The sequence below is a fragment of the Rattus norvegicus genome, chromosome 14, assembly GCF_021556685.1.
Source record: "Rattus norvegicus strain SHRSP/BbbUtx chromosome 14, alternate assembly SHRSP_T2T, whole genome shotgun sequence".
NCBI lineage: Eukaryota > Metazoa > Chordata > Mammalia > Rodentia > Muridae > Rattus > Rattus norvegicus.
This window is the reverse complement of record NC_141547.1, coordinates 105,074,165-105,090,772: the sequence shown is the minus strand read 5'-3', so window position 1 is coordinate 105,090,772 and position 16,608 is coordinate 105,074,165.

Genomic DNA, 16,608 nt, shown 5'->3' with positions numbered 1-16,608 from the left:
GAAAGATAAACACATCGAAGAGGGTCACAGGGAACAATCGACATCGTGACAGTTGAGCGAGGTCTAAGAAATACCAACAATGTGATGGGACTTAATATTGGTTTCGATAAGAACTTTGAGTTTTAACAGTTTCAGTTCCCCTATAGAAACACTCAGACTAGAAGACTTGTTTAGTAAACATGACCTATCGTTTGGCCATATTAAAAAAAAACCACACTGTACTATCCATGATAGAATCCATCTGACAGCTAAAGGACAGACAAAGTCATTTCCAACAAATAGAACTAGGAAACAAGCAGACATTGATATTCCAATGTTGGACATGGTAGACTTTGATCCAATGGAATATCAGTTGGTCATTTCATACTCATCAAAAGAACAACAATACACCAAAGGGCATTACATTCTTGGCATACGTACACTTTTATAGTGAGGGTAGCCATTGCTGTAATCATATGTTATGGTGGAAAAAAATATTGGGAAGGAATGGGTCTATTTGTCTTATACTGTCATATCACAGTTCATCACTGAAGAATCTGAGGGCAGGAAAGCAATCAGGACAGGAACCTGAGGGCATGAGCTGATGCAGAGGGCACAGGCAAGAACTGTTTACTGGCTGCCCCCAAGGGCTTTCTCAGTTATGGGACTCTGGACTAGGAGTAGCCACACTCATGACTGCCTGGGATCTCCCACATCGATACTAATTAAGAGAACTCCCTATAGGCTGGCCTGCAGTTTTTTCTCAGGGAAGCCTTAGCAGTTGAGGTTCCCTTCACGCAGATGACTACTAGTCAACTCAAGCACCAACCACGGATGCACCCAATTACAGAAAAGAAACACTGCTGGATATAAAACCACAGATTAACTTTTAAAACTACACTGTCATTAATATAGTTATCTGCTCAAACCACACTAACAAAAGAAATTGCAGACTCATGTCTTTCATGACTAAAGATACAAAAATTCTCAATGAAATACTAGTAAAGTGGATTCAAGATTATATAACAACGATCCTTCAGAAAGACGCAGTGGTTTCACTCTAGATGTGCAGAATAATTAAACACAATCAAATCAATAAATGTTTTCCATCATCTAAATAAAAAGAAATCATAAAATCTTCTCATTAGATGTGTAAAAGGACTTTGATAAACCCTAACATCTCTTCCTGAAGAGACTTTGGATAGAGAAATAAGATAATACCTCATTGTAATAAAAAGCCATAGGAGACAAGCCTGTATTGAACATCATGGAGAATGTGTAAAACAAAATTCAAACATTTCCACTAAAATCAGCAACAAGGCAAGGGTATCTAACTTCCATACTCTTATTCAATATAGTGGTTGAAGTCACAGGTAGAGTACAAAACAAGACAATGAAATAACGGGCATACAAATAGGAAAAAAAGAAAGGAAAATATCACTATTAGAAGATGATATGATTCTATATATGAAGCTGTAGTGACACCACTAAAACCCTTAAAGCAGATTAATTTTGCAGGTATGAAAATATCACATAAAATCAGAGCTTTCTTATACAGCAATGGCAATAACAAACAAATCAGGGAAACAATCACTCTCATAACAGCCTCATCCATATGAAAATAAAATAGCTAGGAGCAAATCTAGCCAAGGAAATGAAAGACTTTTGTAATAAAAATTTCAAGAAATTGAGGCAGATGCTAGGAAATACAAAGGCCCATGTACTAAAATAGTCTTGTGAAATGGCCACCTATCAAACCAATTTACAGATGTGGTCCAATCCTGGTTACCTGCCCCCCTCAAAAAACAAACAAACAAACAAACAAACAAACAAAAAACAGAACCTAGAACTAAAGTCAGGAAAAACTGAAGAACTAAAAATCAGAAGCAGCCAAATCAATCCTAAGCAGAAAGAATACTGTGGAAGCTATCACCATACTTGATTCCAAATTTTACTATAGGACTGTAGTAATAAAAGCAGCACAGTATTGGCACAAGCATAAATGCATAAATCAAGGGAAAATAATAGAGGACAGAGATATAATGCCAAACTACAGATACCTGATATTTGATAGAAATTCATATATATATATATATATATATATATACATACACACACATACATATATCTTAGTTTGAGGTGTCTCACTGTGGGAGTGGGCTTTGAGACCCTTTTTCTAGTTTGCCTAGATGACAGTCTTCTTCTGGCTGCCTTTGGATCAATATAGAACTCTCAATTTTTCTAGCTCCCTGTCTGCCTGGACACCCCCATGCTTCCTGACATGAGGACAATGGACAAAACCTCTGAAAGGGGAGACCAGCCCAAATTAAATGTTGTCCTTTATAAAAGTTGCCTTGGTCATTGTGTCTCTTCACAGAAATGGAATATATATATATATATATATATATATATATATATATGTATGTATCAAATAGTGCTAGGTATCTTGATTTCAACATGTATAAAAAAAATGAAAGTATGCCCTTACCTTTGGCCCTGTAAAAACTCAAGTGCAGACATATCAAGGACATCAGCCTAAAACCTGTTATCTCAAAATTTCTACAGTTAAAAGTGCAGAGTATCTTTCAAGTTATAAACACAGGTAAAGACTCTAAGTAGGACTCTAGTAGTACAGAAAATAAGATCAGAAATTGACAAACGGGATCACATAAAAGTATAAAGCTTCCAAATAGTAAAGGAAACAGCCCACGGAGTGGGAGAAAAGTTTTGGCAGCTCGATATCTGGCAGAGGACTATGTGTAGAATATATACAAAGAACTCAAAAACCTAAGCATCCAGAAAACAAGCACCCCAGTTTTTTTTAAGGAGCTGTGACATTAAATAGAAACTTCTCTAAAGAAGAAATATAAATGCCTAATAAAGCCTTCCAAAATGTTTAACGTATATAACTATCAGATAAATGCAATGTAAAACTACTTTGAGCTTTCATCTCAACCCAATCAGAATGGCTGTTACCAGGAGGGCAAAGGACAACAAACATTTGATTGGACATAGTGAAGAGGAATGTTTGTATACTTTGATGAGGGTATAGGCTTGTGCTAACACTTTGGAAAACAATCTGGAGGTCTCTCAAAACTCTAGACATAGAATAGCTTGTGACCCAGGTATACCGCTCCTGGGCACATTCCTTGTATCCTACTACAGAGACACTTACTTGCACATTACTTGTTGATGTACTCACAATAGCTGAGAAATGGAATTATGCTTGATGTCAGCTGACGGATGTATAATGACAATGTCAGTTAAATACACAACAGGATTTTATTCAGTTTTAAAGAAAATGAGACCATGAAATTCTGAAGTGAAGAGATGGGACTGGAAAAGTATGTAGGAAAAGGTCACCCAGGTCCCAAAAGACAAATAACAAATTTTCCCTGTAGATAGTAGTTTCAAATTTTCTGCTTTGTGTGTTTAGGCTTGAAGTTATGTGGAAGGCAGGAAACTGGGTACTTGTTTGGGGTAGGGGTGAGTTTATAGAGTGGGATAGTAAACTGTAGATGAAATCAGGGTACAGAGAGGGAATGATGGTGGTGAGGATCAGGTAATGGGGTGCTGAGGAAGGGTTAAACAAAATGAAGTGCTCATGGAGAAACTACATGGGAAGCTATGATCTTCCAACCCACATAAAAATGTAACAAACCACGAGAGTAGAACATGTGACACATGATGTATGAAGGAATGGGAATAAAAGGAAGAAATGGTATATGAAGGTCTGAGTGGAGTTGGCACAGGCAGAAAGGAAGGCTAGGGAGTGCATTCATCAAAATTAAGGATACATAAAGCCTTATAAAATTCCACTAGTTTGCAAGCTACTTAAAATGTGTTTTTAAAAGAGCTTGAACAAAAGGATCTGACATGGGTAAATGAAGCTGCTTCTAGGGTTCATGAGTGATTAAAGGAAAGTCTTAGTATCAGCAATGGTTATTGCCCAAGAAACTATTGGTCGTGGAAGTCCCAGGGGTTCTAAAAACAACACAGGCTATTATCATTGACAATAGATCACAACTAGGCAATAAAACCCTATTGCTGAAGACACAGGGGCTCTCTCCCAGCTGGCTAGTTTTCATAGTGCTGGAAGGTGCAAAATTTATCAATGATCTCACCCAACATTGAACCTGCATACCATAATGACAACATCCCAGGCAAGATGTACTCCCTGGCACAATATTGGCAAGATTGTTTATGGGAGAACCAACAGCTTTCTTGGTTAGTTCAAGCCTGGTCCACAAGAGCATATTCACAGTTCTTACTGTAAACACGGTTAGTGACTTTAGCTAGGAAGGACACGGCCCTGAAGAACAGAGAGAACTTACTGATGCTTTTGTTTGATTGGTTGGTTGGTTTTGTTTTTATTTTAAGGGTCACATTTTTGAACTATATTTAAAATTCTTATGTTTATATTCATAGTTCTATAAAGTTCTTAACCTTGGTCAGAGAAACTTTTTATTGCAGGAAGTTGCAGATAATGCAGTCTCATCACAGGTCAAAGACCTGACAGTAAGTGACTACTGACTGCTCACTACAGATGTCACATTTCCTCAACCCCACACTCTCCAAGGCTCAGAGAACACCACAGAAGAGAACCTTCAGAGGTGCTGCAAAATCTAAAATTTTGGATTTAAAAGGATTTAAAATCAAAGCCCACCAGCAGTATTTAATTTGTCAGTTTTACAACTGAAAACATAAGGAACAATGGGATGATTATGGGCCTTTTCAGCTTTCTGTTGTGGAGAACACAACAATACAATTTTCTTCTGTTGTCCTGAATCCAGGTTCATCCAATATTAGTCACCTCCACCATGCTGCCCCAACAAGATCCCAGGCACATACCCAAAATGCACCCAAGGTGAAGTTGGCACCACAGCTCTCGTGAACCTTCATATCTGTCTTCTATAACTATCTACAAAACCAACCAGTGGTAACATTGTCAAGGCAACTGGTGACTGGAGAGATCTGAGGATGACAGTGAAACTGACCACTCAGAACACATAGAAAGGTCCCTTCTGCCTCCACTCTGATCATCAAAGTCCTCAAAGAGTCATGAAGGCAGAAAGAGGAAGAAAAACATGAAATGCCATAGAAGCATCACATTTGATGAGATTGTTCAGCAATGCCCAACAGAAGCAGTACCTGTCTTTGACTAGAGAAATTTCTATAACTATTAAGAAGAGCTTGGCTATAGGACAGTCTGGGGTCTGCGGTGTGGATCATGCCACAGTCATGACATTATAGATGATGTCAGCAGTGGTAACTAGTGGTAACTAGGAATTGATAACTAGTGAAGAAGCAACGAGAGTACAAATTTCAATAACAAATCATCTGAAAAAAAGGGATAAATTTGTGAATATTGTTAACGATCCTACAGAACTCAGTAGGTCTCAGTAAGGCGCACTTCTATGCCAGATATTGATAACATATAGAGGCTGCTGCCAAAGTAAGTCTCCTCTGTTTTTCCATCTACAATTTCTGGCGACTTGCATGTTTTTAAATGATAAAAAACTGAGAATAATGTATCATCATTTCTAAATTACATAAACTTCATATGTCCAGGTCTGAACAGAGTTTTACTTAGATGTATCCAAAACTTATTTTCACATACTTCCTTTCGCTGAACTGGGGACACAGTAGGGACGTGGAGTGGTTTTACCATACTGTAGGGCCTATATAGTCTGAAATATGTACTCTTTATCCCATTAAAGGAAATGCACATGAACATTTAAAAGTAAAGGTATTCAAATAAAATAATAATCTAAATATTTAGACAAGTGAAAGTAATAAAGTATATGAAGAAATCAGATGCTTAATATCTACCTCACTGGAGAAATAAAATAAGAAAAAAGAAAAAGAGAATGGTCTCCCAAGTCAGGGACATACAAAAAATTCTCATTTCAGTCTCACTCATAACCATAAACAAAATAATTTAAAACCATCATTATATAAAATTAGTTCATCAATATGTCAAGGAGCTAACACAGAAAATTCATGCTAATTCCGGGTAAAATGTTCATAAAAATAAAAGAAAATCTATGTCATTTCTATGACCACATTATGGATATAAAGAAAACTCATTCATGATCAATATTCTTAGAACACTAGGGAGAAAGTAAGGATTTTGCTTCTTGAAAGGTCTTATCTAGAAAACACAGGGAAGGTGAATACTGCAAGTGTTCCAGGCTTTCGGCAGTGAACTGAGGTATTAGCTAATACAACCTCTGTACATAAGACACCTGTGGGGAAAGGAGAAAACAGTAAGGGCCTTAAGGACTATCTACAAGCATCATTCCCTGCATTCTTGGAAAATATCAACATGTATGGAGAAAATGTAAATAATTCATAGGTAACAATTAAAAGAAGTAAGTAAATTTACCTGATTTGACTCAACTCAACATGCTACGAATTTAACTCTATGATATTTAAAGGCAACATAGAACTAGAAAGCTCAAGCTTTTAAATAGTTTCTTCAGTAGAGTAAGAAATCACACGGACCTTTAATTTTTTCCTTTTTTATTGGATATTATTTTCTTTAAATTTCAAGTGTTATCCCCTTTCCCAGTTTCCCCCTAGGTCATTCTCATTCCCCCTTCTATGAGGGGTGTTCTGCCATGCATCCACCCACCCTTTCCCAGATCCCCACACTGACATTTTGTTTACACTGGGGGGTTAGGGGGGTGTCGAGCTCTGGCAACACCTCCCAGGAGACAGCTATATTGGGCTCCTGTCAGCATGCACTTCTTGGCATCAGCAATATTGTCTGGGTTTGGTAGCTGTATGTATATGGGCTAGATCCCCAGGTGGGCCTTTCCTTCACTCTCTGCTCCAAACTTCATATCTATATCCCCTCCTATTAATATTTTTGTTCCCCTTTTAAGTAGGAGGGAAGCATTCATACTTCTGTCATCTTTCTTGAGGTCCATGTGGTCTATAGATTGTATCTTGGGTAATCCAAGGTTTTGGGCTAATATCCACTTATGGTGAGTGCATACCATGTCTGGTTTGTGTGTGTGTGTGTGTGTGTGTGTGTGTGTGTGTGTGTGTGTTTGTGATTTGATTAACCTCACTCAGGATGATATTTTCTAGTTTCATCAATCTGCCTATGGATTACATGAAGTCATTGTTTTTAACAGCTGAGTAGTATACCTTTGTGCAAACATACCACATTTTCTGTGTCCATTTTTCGGTTAAGGAACTTCTGAGTTGTTTCCAGCTTCTGGCTATTATAAATAAGGCTGCTATGAACATAGTGGAGCATGTGTCCTTTTTATATGTTGGAGCATATTTTGGGTATATGCCCAGGAGTGGTATAGCTGGGTTCTCCAGTAGTATGATGTCCAATTATCTGAGGAACCTCCAGATTGATTTTCAGAGTGGTTCTATCAGTTTGCAATCCCATGAAAAATGGAGGAGTGTTTCGCCTTCTCCACATCCTCACCAGTAGGTGTTGTCACTTGAGTTGTTTTTTTTTTTTTTTTAATCTTAGCCATTCTGACTAGTGTGAGGTGGAATTTTAGGGTTATTTTGATTTGCATTTCCCTGACAACTAAGAATGTTGAACATTTCTTTAGGTGCTTCTCAGCCATTTGATACTACTCAGTTGAGAATTCTTTGTTTAGACCTGTACTCCATTTTAATAGGGTTATTTGATTCTCTGAAGTCTAACTTCTTGAGTTCTTTGTATATATTATATATTAGCCATCTATCAGATGTAGGATTGGTAAAGATCTTTTCCCAATCTGCTGGTTGCCATTCTGTCCTAATGACAGTGACTTTTGCCTTTGCAATTTTATGAGGTCCCATTTTTAGATTCTTGATCTTAGAGCATAAGCCACTGGAGTTCTGTTTAGGAAATTTTCCCCAGCGTCCACGTGTTCAAGGCTATTCCCCACTTTTTCTTTTATTAGATTGAGTGGAGTTTTATGTGGAAGTCCTTAATCTACTTGAACTTGAGCTGTGTACAAAGAGGTAAGAATGGATCAATTTGCATTCTTCTATATGCTGAAAGCCACTTGAACCAGCACAATATGTTGAAAATGCTATCTTTTTTTCCAGTGGATGGTTTTAACTTCTTTGTCAAAGATCAAGTGATCATAGGTGTGTGGGTTCATTTTTGGGTCTTCAATTATATTCCATTGATCTACCTGCTTGTCTCTGTACCAATACCATACAATTTTTATCACTATTGCTCTGTAATACAATAGAGGTCAGGGATGATGATTTCCCTGAGAAGTTCTTTTATTGTTGAGGATAGTTTTCACTATCCTGAGTTATTTGTTATTCCAAATGATTTTACAAATTGCTCTTCCTAACTCTATGAAGAACTGAGTTAGAATTTTGGTGGGGATTTCACTGAATCTGTAAAATGCTTTTGGCATGATGGCCATTAATCCTGCCAATCCACGAGCATGGGAGATCTTTCCATCTTCTGAAATCTTCTTCAATCTCTTTGTCCAGAGATTTGAAGTTTTTTGTCATACAGATTTTTTACTTGCTTGGTTAGAGTCACACCTAGGAATTTTATACTATTTGTGACTATTATGAAATGTGTTATTTACCTCATTTCTTGCCCAGCCTGTTTATCATTTGATAGAGGAATGTTACTGAATTGTTTAAGTTAATTTTATATCCAGCCAATTTGTCGAAGTTGTTTATCAGTCTTAGGAAATCTCAGGTGGAACTTTTGGGGTCACTTAACTATATGATCATATCATCTATGAATATTGATATTTTGACTTCCTCCTTTCCAAGTTGTATCACTTTGACTTCCATTTGTTGTCTGATTGCTCTGGCTAGGACTTTGATTACTATATTGAAAAAGTGGAGAGAGATTGGACAGGCTTGTCTACTCCCTGATTTTAGTGGGATTGCATCAAGTTTCTTTCCATTTAGTTTGATATTGGCTACTGGTTTGCTGTATATTACTTTTACTGTGTTTAAGAATTGGCCTTGAATTCCTGATTTTTCCAAGACTTTTAACATGAAGGGGTGTTGAATTTTGTCAAATGTTTTCTCAGCATCTAATGAAATGATCATGTGTTTTTTTTCTTTGAGTTTGTTTACATAGTGGGTTATGTTGATGGATTTCCATATATTGAACCATCCCTGTATCCTTGGGATGAAGCCTACTTGATCATGATAGATGATCGTTTTGATGTGTTCTTGGATTTGGTTTGCGAGAATTTTATTGAGTATTTTTGCATTATCATTGAGTAGAACATTGTTCAACTTCCATGTATATGTGGGCTTCCTGTCATTTTTGTTATTGAAGACCAGTCTTAGTCCATGGTGATTTGGTAGGATGCATAGGGTTATTTCAATCATCTTGAGCCCTGTTTTGTGATCGATTGTATGGTCAATTTTGGAGAAGGTACCATGAGGTGCTGAGAAGAAGGTATATTCTTTTGTTTTAGGATGAAATTTTCTATAAATATCTGTTTAATTCTTTTGGTTCATAGCTTCTGTTAGTTTCTGTATGTCTCTGTGTAGTTTCTGTTTCCATGATCTGTCCATTGATGAGAGTGGGGTATTGAAATCTCCCACTATTATTGTGTGAGGTGTACTGTGTGCCTTGAGCTTTAGTAAGGTTTCTTTTATGAATGTAGATGCCCTTGCATTTGGAGTGTAGATGTTCAGGATTAAGAGTTCATCTTGGTGGATTTTTCCTTTGATGAATATGAAGTGTCCTTCCTTATCTTTTTTGATAACCTTTGGTTCAAAGTCCATTTTATTTGATATTAGAATGGCTACTCCAGCTTGTTTCTTGGGACCATTTGCTTAGAAAATTGTTTTCTAGCCTTTTACTCTGAGGTAGTGTCTGTCCTTGTTGCTGAGGTGTGTTTCCTGTATGCAGCAAAATGCTGGGTTCTCTTTGTGTATCCAGTCTATTAGTCTGTCTTTTTATTGGGGGAATTGAGTCCATTGATGTTAAGAGATATTAAGGAATAGTCATTTTTATCTCCTGTTACTTTTGTTGTTAGAGGCGGAATTATGTTTGTGTGTCTCTCTTTGGTTCTGTTGCAAGGAGATTATTTTTTGCTTTTTCTAGGGTTTAGCTTACATCCTTGTGTTGAAGTTTTCCGTCTATTATCCTTTGTAGGGCTGGATTTGTAGGAATATATTGTGTAAATTTGGTTTTGTCATGGAATATCTTGGTTTCTCCATCTATGTTAATTGAGTGTTTTGCTGGATATAGTAGCCTGGGCTGGCATTTGTGTTCTCTTAGGGTCTGTATGTCATCTGCCCAGGATCTTCTGGCTTTCCTAGTCTCTGGTGAGATGTCTGATGTAATTCTGATAGATATACCTTTATATGTTACTTGGCCTTTTTCCCTTACTGCTTTTGATATTTTCTTTTTTTAATGTGTATTTGGTGTTTTGACCATTATATAACAGGAGGAATTTCTTTTCTGGTCCAATCTATTTGGAGTTCTGTAGGTTTCTTTTATGTTTATGGGCATCTGTTTCTTTAGGTTGGGGAAGTTTACTTCTATAATTTGTTGAAGTATTTACTGGCCCTTTAAGTTTGGAATCCTCAGGTTTGATCTTCTCATTGTGTCCTGGATTTCCTGGATGTTTTGTGTTAGCAGCTTTTTGCATTTTCATTATCTTTGAAGGTTGTGTCAGTGCTTTCTATGGTATCTTTTGCCCCTGACATTCTCTCTTCTATCACGTTTATTCTGTTTGTTATGCTTGAGTCTATGACTCCTTATCTCTTTCCTAGGTTTTCTATCTCCAGGTTTGTCTCCCTTTGTGATTTCTTTATTCTTTCTATTTCCATTTTTAAATCCTTGTTGGTTTTGTTCAATTCCTTCACTTGTTTGGTTGTGTTTTTCTGTAATTCTTTAAGGGATATTTGTGTTTCCTTTTTAAGGGCTTCTACATGTCTACCTGTGTTGTCTTATATTTCTTTAAGGAAGTTATTTATATCCTTCTTAACATTCTCTCTCATCATCATGAGATGTAATTTTAAATCCAAATCTTGCTTTTCTGGTGTGTTTAGATATCCAGTATTTGTTTTGGTGGGAGAACTGGGCTCTGATGATGCCAAGTAGTCTTGGTTTCTGTTGCTTGGGTTCCTGTGCTTTCTTCTCACCATCAGGGTGTCTCCGGTGTTAGCTTGTCTTGCTGTGTCTGACAGTGGCTTGACCCTCCCGTAAACCTGTGTGTCTGCTCTCCTGTAGACCTGTTTTCTCTCAGTGGCATCTGGGAACAGAAAGCTGATCATGGGTTTTTGTGTCCTGAAGCCTCCAGGCAGGTTGCATGGAGCAGAAGAGTTGGTCTTACCTCTGTTCTCAGGTTGGCATTCCTGATGATTGGCTTTTAGCTGTTGGCACAGTCAGAAACTGGAAGGGTCCTGCCCATGAATGCTCATAGGTTCCTGTGCTCAGAGGCCACAGACGGCACTAGATAGGTTCCTCTTGGGTCAGGAATATGAAGCAGAAGTAGTTGTCTCCTCTGAGCTCTCAGGATTGTCTGCATTTCTGAGAGTCCAGCTCGCTTTCCCATGGGATTTGGGTATAGAGAGTTGTGGGTGACGTTCAGTTCCTGGCCCAGGCAGAAAATGGAAGCCTGTGTTTCTTTAAGGCAGGCTTTTTTGTCCTTCTTAAAGGACAAAACATCATCTTGAGTTGTGATTTTTAATCAAAATCTTGCTTTTCTGGTGTGTTGTGGTATCCATAACTTTCTGTGGTGGGGTAACTGGGTTATGATGATGCCATTTGGCCTTGGTTTCTGTTGTTAGGTTCTTGCCCTTGCCTCTCATCGTCTACTTATCTCTGGTTTTAGTTGGTCTTGCTTACTCTGACAGTGGCTTGACCCTCCTGTAAGCTTGTGTGTCAGCACTCCTAGAAACTGAATTTCTCCAATGGGGATCTGAATACAGAGAGCTGTGTCTCAGGGTCAGCTTCATTGCAGACAGAAATGGGAACGATATTGTTCCAGACTGTTCCTCAAGTTCCTGTGTCCAGAGGGCTCCATGTGGGTTCCTCTGGACCAGAAATATGAACAGAATTGGTGTTCTCACCTGTGTTCTCAGGATTGTTGGCATATCTGAGAATCCAGCTCTCTCCCAAAGGAGCTGGGTACAGAGAGCTGTGTCACAGGGTCAACCCTGGCTGCAGGCAGACACATGGACCTTTAATTCTACAAATGACTGCTTTAAGAACCTTTTACACAGAGAAATTATATAATTTTAAATTTGGAGAACTTGAATGATAGAAGAAAGTATGAAAATATATGGAGAAATATAAGATGTCTGTGGGTAGATAAGTTAACTACTTTTAAAAGTTTACTCTCAAATGATCATCTAAGTTCAAAGAATTCCAACACACAGGATCAATTTCTATATGGAATACAAAGAATGAATAAACAAAGGTCGACTCTGCTATGTATTTTCAGATATAAGAAAAATATTTCATGGAGGTAAGAAAGTTTAGAAGAATAAAAATAGTTTTGAACACTTAAACAAGGATTCTGGACTTGGTTAGTAATATTATGATAAGTGCATGGAGGCTGGACTATTCAGTAAGTGATACAGCATCAGGTGAATTTCCATGTGGAATCAAATGGATGAACTTATTTTCCATCAGAGAGAATTTTGAACTAATTTCACACTAGATACTAACAAAATAAGTAACTAAATATTTTTAACCCTCACACAGCTAACCAGAGATTAATGAGTTTTCTCCAGTTTACAGGATGGGAGGTAAGTACTCAGAACTTCTACCCTGTGTAAAAGACAGGTGAGAGACAAAGAGAAGTGCTTGGTCTTAGAGATTACAGCTTCCTCATTACCTAAAGCAAAGATGCTGAACACCCATTCCATTTTGAGTTGGGACTGTAAAGGATAGACCTGTTGAGCAAAGTAAATGAGAGGTAAACTGGTCACCACAGAATGTCTGTTTTAATTTTAGTCTTCTGTTTGATATGTAACTTTCAAACATTGAATACAGATGAAGAAAATTAACATTGTTTGCATGCACTAGCAGTCAAATATTATTAAATAAATTGTAATATTTTTGAAATTAACAACAAAACAGCCAAATCCCAGGTGTTTTCTAATTAAGTACTTTTAAGTATCTTATAGATTGAATAATTAAACATAATAAAGCCTGGACAGTATTGGAAATTGATTATTAGTGAGTAGTAGATAGAAATATGAGATATGTAGCCAAAGCAAAATCTAAAGTGATACTGATTGGATGTGCATATATGTAAAACTAAAAAGACAGAAAATGATTATGTTGGTTATTATCCCCCCAAAAGGATGACAATCAAACAAGTTTAAAGAAATTTGAAGGAAGAAATAAAAACAATGTTGGATGTTGAGATGATTAGCTAAGTAAAACTACTTAATATATTTACTTTAATGTATATACTTTAATATATATTAAAGAGATGAATAAATTATGCAAAAAGTATTTTTAGTAAAATAGTAAACTTTTGCCATATACTATTGACCCCAGGCATAGGGAAATTCCCTAGAAGATTCCTTTAATAGCCTTGAACATCATGCTCTGGATGATTCCTGTCCATAAGCTAAAAGGAAGATACTAGACATTTCAGAGTAGAATATGAATTCAGACTGTGATGTGATTTAGACTATCATCTCTAAGCATATAATCCCTCATCTAAGATGGTTTTGACCTGCAAATTTTTGACATTAGATGATGCCAAACTGATATACATTCAGTGAAAAGGTGTGTGCATTTTTACTTTGCTTTGATCCTTTTTTCTGCTATCAACACATGGGTATAATTTTTTCTTGTAATGCCGAGAAGCTATAGTTCTGTCTGTTCTCCAATAGCAAAGGTTCACTGCCTTGGTGTAGCAGGCAGTACATTAGTAATCTGGAAGGATCAGCAGGTGTGTAGCATTGTCATTATCCGTGAGGGATCTGGTGGATACTACCAGAGCTTGTGTATATTGCCTTTTAAATACATACATATCTATAATTTAAGTGTTAAAAATATTACTAGGGTTATAACTGCTAATAAGAATATTTAACAATGTCCTAAATGGTTCTATGAATGGGATCTCTCTTCAGGAAGTCATAAAAACGCAACACTGTGGTAGCATGGTTGACAGCAGCTAATTAAAACAATAGAAATTAAAATGGCAAACAGGGGGATTATTCTATTTAAAGCATATTTTGGTTTACAACATTGTCACTTTGCAATTGTTTACAGGAGATAAGTGCAACTTAAGCCAAAGAGCATCTCCATGTTCCAGAACACAGCTCAACACTTATCAGTGCATGAAAAAAAATCACTGGATTTCATAAGAAACTTCCATCTATTCTACCGAAGAAAGCAATGAAAGAAACTACTGAGCATATCAGGAAGAAAGAGACGCGGCTGGCACTCACAAAGAAAACTGGTAGATATGGGCACCAAAGTGATTCAGATGCTAGTGAGATCATAAACACTTATAGGTGCAAATAATATAACAATAATTGAGGGAACACATGGAATTTCATATAAATCTGATGCATTTAAACTGAGATCTAAGGGATGTAAGACTGAGTATATGTTGGAGATGTATAAAATAATGGATTGGAGATACAGAATTCACTTACAGGTTAGTAATAAACTACGTAGCACAAAAGCGTTAGGTGAGTAAACTCAAAGACGGTCACTAGAAAATCTTTAAATTGAATAATACATGGAAAAAAATGAAATCTGTAAAATCTGTAAAAGCTTCAAAAGAATGGAAAAGCTGAAAAACCACAACTACTAAAAATAACTGCAAAGAAGGAAAATGTTTTTTTTATAAAGTACATGACTTTTACAAAAATCAAGTCAATAATTAAATATCTGTCCACTGAAATAGAAGTCTTGATGATAGTAATCTAAGAATTTAATTAATCACTTAGAAACTATAGCACTAATACTGCACAAGATAAGATGGTATTTAATAGTAGTGGGGGAAACTGATTGAGATTTTCATATGGAATTTTTAAAAAGGCATTTCATGGACCATGTTTTAAAAGATGGATAAATGGAGGTAATAAGATTACGAAGTGATGGAAAACTATAGCAAAAAACATACCCAACCAAATAAACAAAAACTTTGTAAATACGAATTAAAATAAAGATGGTGGATCTATATAATACAAAACATATACATTTAAACCATAAGCATTTATAGAATGAACATTAGTCAATGAGTATTTTTGCTCTACCAAAAATATGTAACAATATTGTTTGCATCAAGCAAAGAAATAGCTTATAATATGTAAACTCAGACTTAACAGGATTAAATGATATACACAAAATCATGATCAATGTAGGTAACTTCTATTGCACTTTCTCAGAAAATAGTGAAACCTAATGAGATACTTCCAAATATGTAGACAGATATTTAAAATAGTGTTTTCAAGATCAAATTGATAGCCTCTTAACCTGACTTTAAAAGGTAGTTAAGTGTACAGGTGGAAAAGGCTAAGTCCAGGAGTTCACTAACCAGAAGCCAAGCCTGATTGGCGAAAGCCAGGCCCAGTGAGAAAATCTGTCTCAAAAAATCAAGGTAGACAGCTGCTGTTGACACAGGATATTAAGGTTGACCTCTGGTCTGCACATAAGCATATGCCCAGTTGCTTGAGAACCCATATATGCATATATCCATGCACTTCATATATAAGCACACCCAAGAGGTTGCTAATCAAAGACTAAAATTGTACTTTGGCTTAAGGATAATTAAGATAACTTAGAAACAGATAGCTATAAATGTTTCTAGACTTTTAGAAACTAAATAACATTCTTAAGTTGATGGCCAAATTTTTAGATATTTAACTACATCATAATGACCATGCTACATAATAAGCTTATTAAATGCAGCTATAAATATTTCCAAAGAATGTTAAAGCCTTACATCAATTCACAAAGTAAAAATTTCAAAATCTTCAGATCAATTACTTAATTATCTATCAAAAGAGACCAGATTAATTAAACCCCAAAACATAAAATAATAAAGCAGAGAAAATAAGTGCAAATGTGGAGAAATGGCATACATCAAAATAAGAGGAGTCTGTACAGAAAAGGGACCAGCAGACCAAACTGACTACCTTCAGAGAAGAAAGGACTTACAAATTATTCATGACACAAGGAAGTAATACCAAAGGAATTAAAACAGTCAGCAATAACAAAAATAATGCACCTTATAATGGGAAGAACTAGATGACATTTCTAAGAAGAATTACAAATAACCCACATGTATATGAAAAAAATCTTCAGCATCAGTAGCTATTAGAGAAATGGAAATCAAAACCACAAGGAGAGGTCATCTCACCCTAGTTAGAATAGTTATTATCAAAACCACAAAACATAACAAGTGCTGGTTAGGATAAGGAGAACAGAAAACCTCCCATATTGCTGGTAAGAATGGAAATGAGCGCAGCCATTATGGAGAGCAGCATGGAGGTTCCTCCAAAGAGCTAAAAATACATCTGCCATATGATCCAGCTGTCCCGTTTCGGGCTGCATACAAAACGCGTGTTTTGAGAAAATGCAGATTCTTCTAGATTATCTTGGTGGTCCCTAAACGCAATTACAAGTGTCTTGTAAGAGGGAAGTGGGAATATTTGACTACAGAGACAGAAGGCAACATGACAACTGAT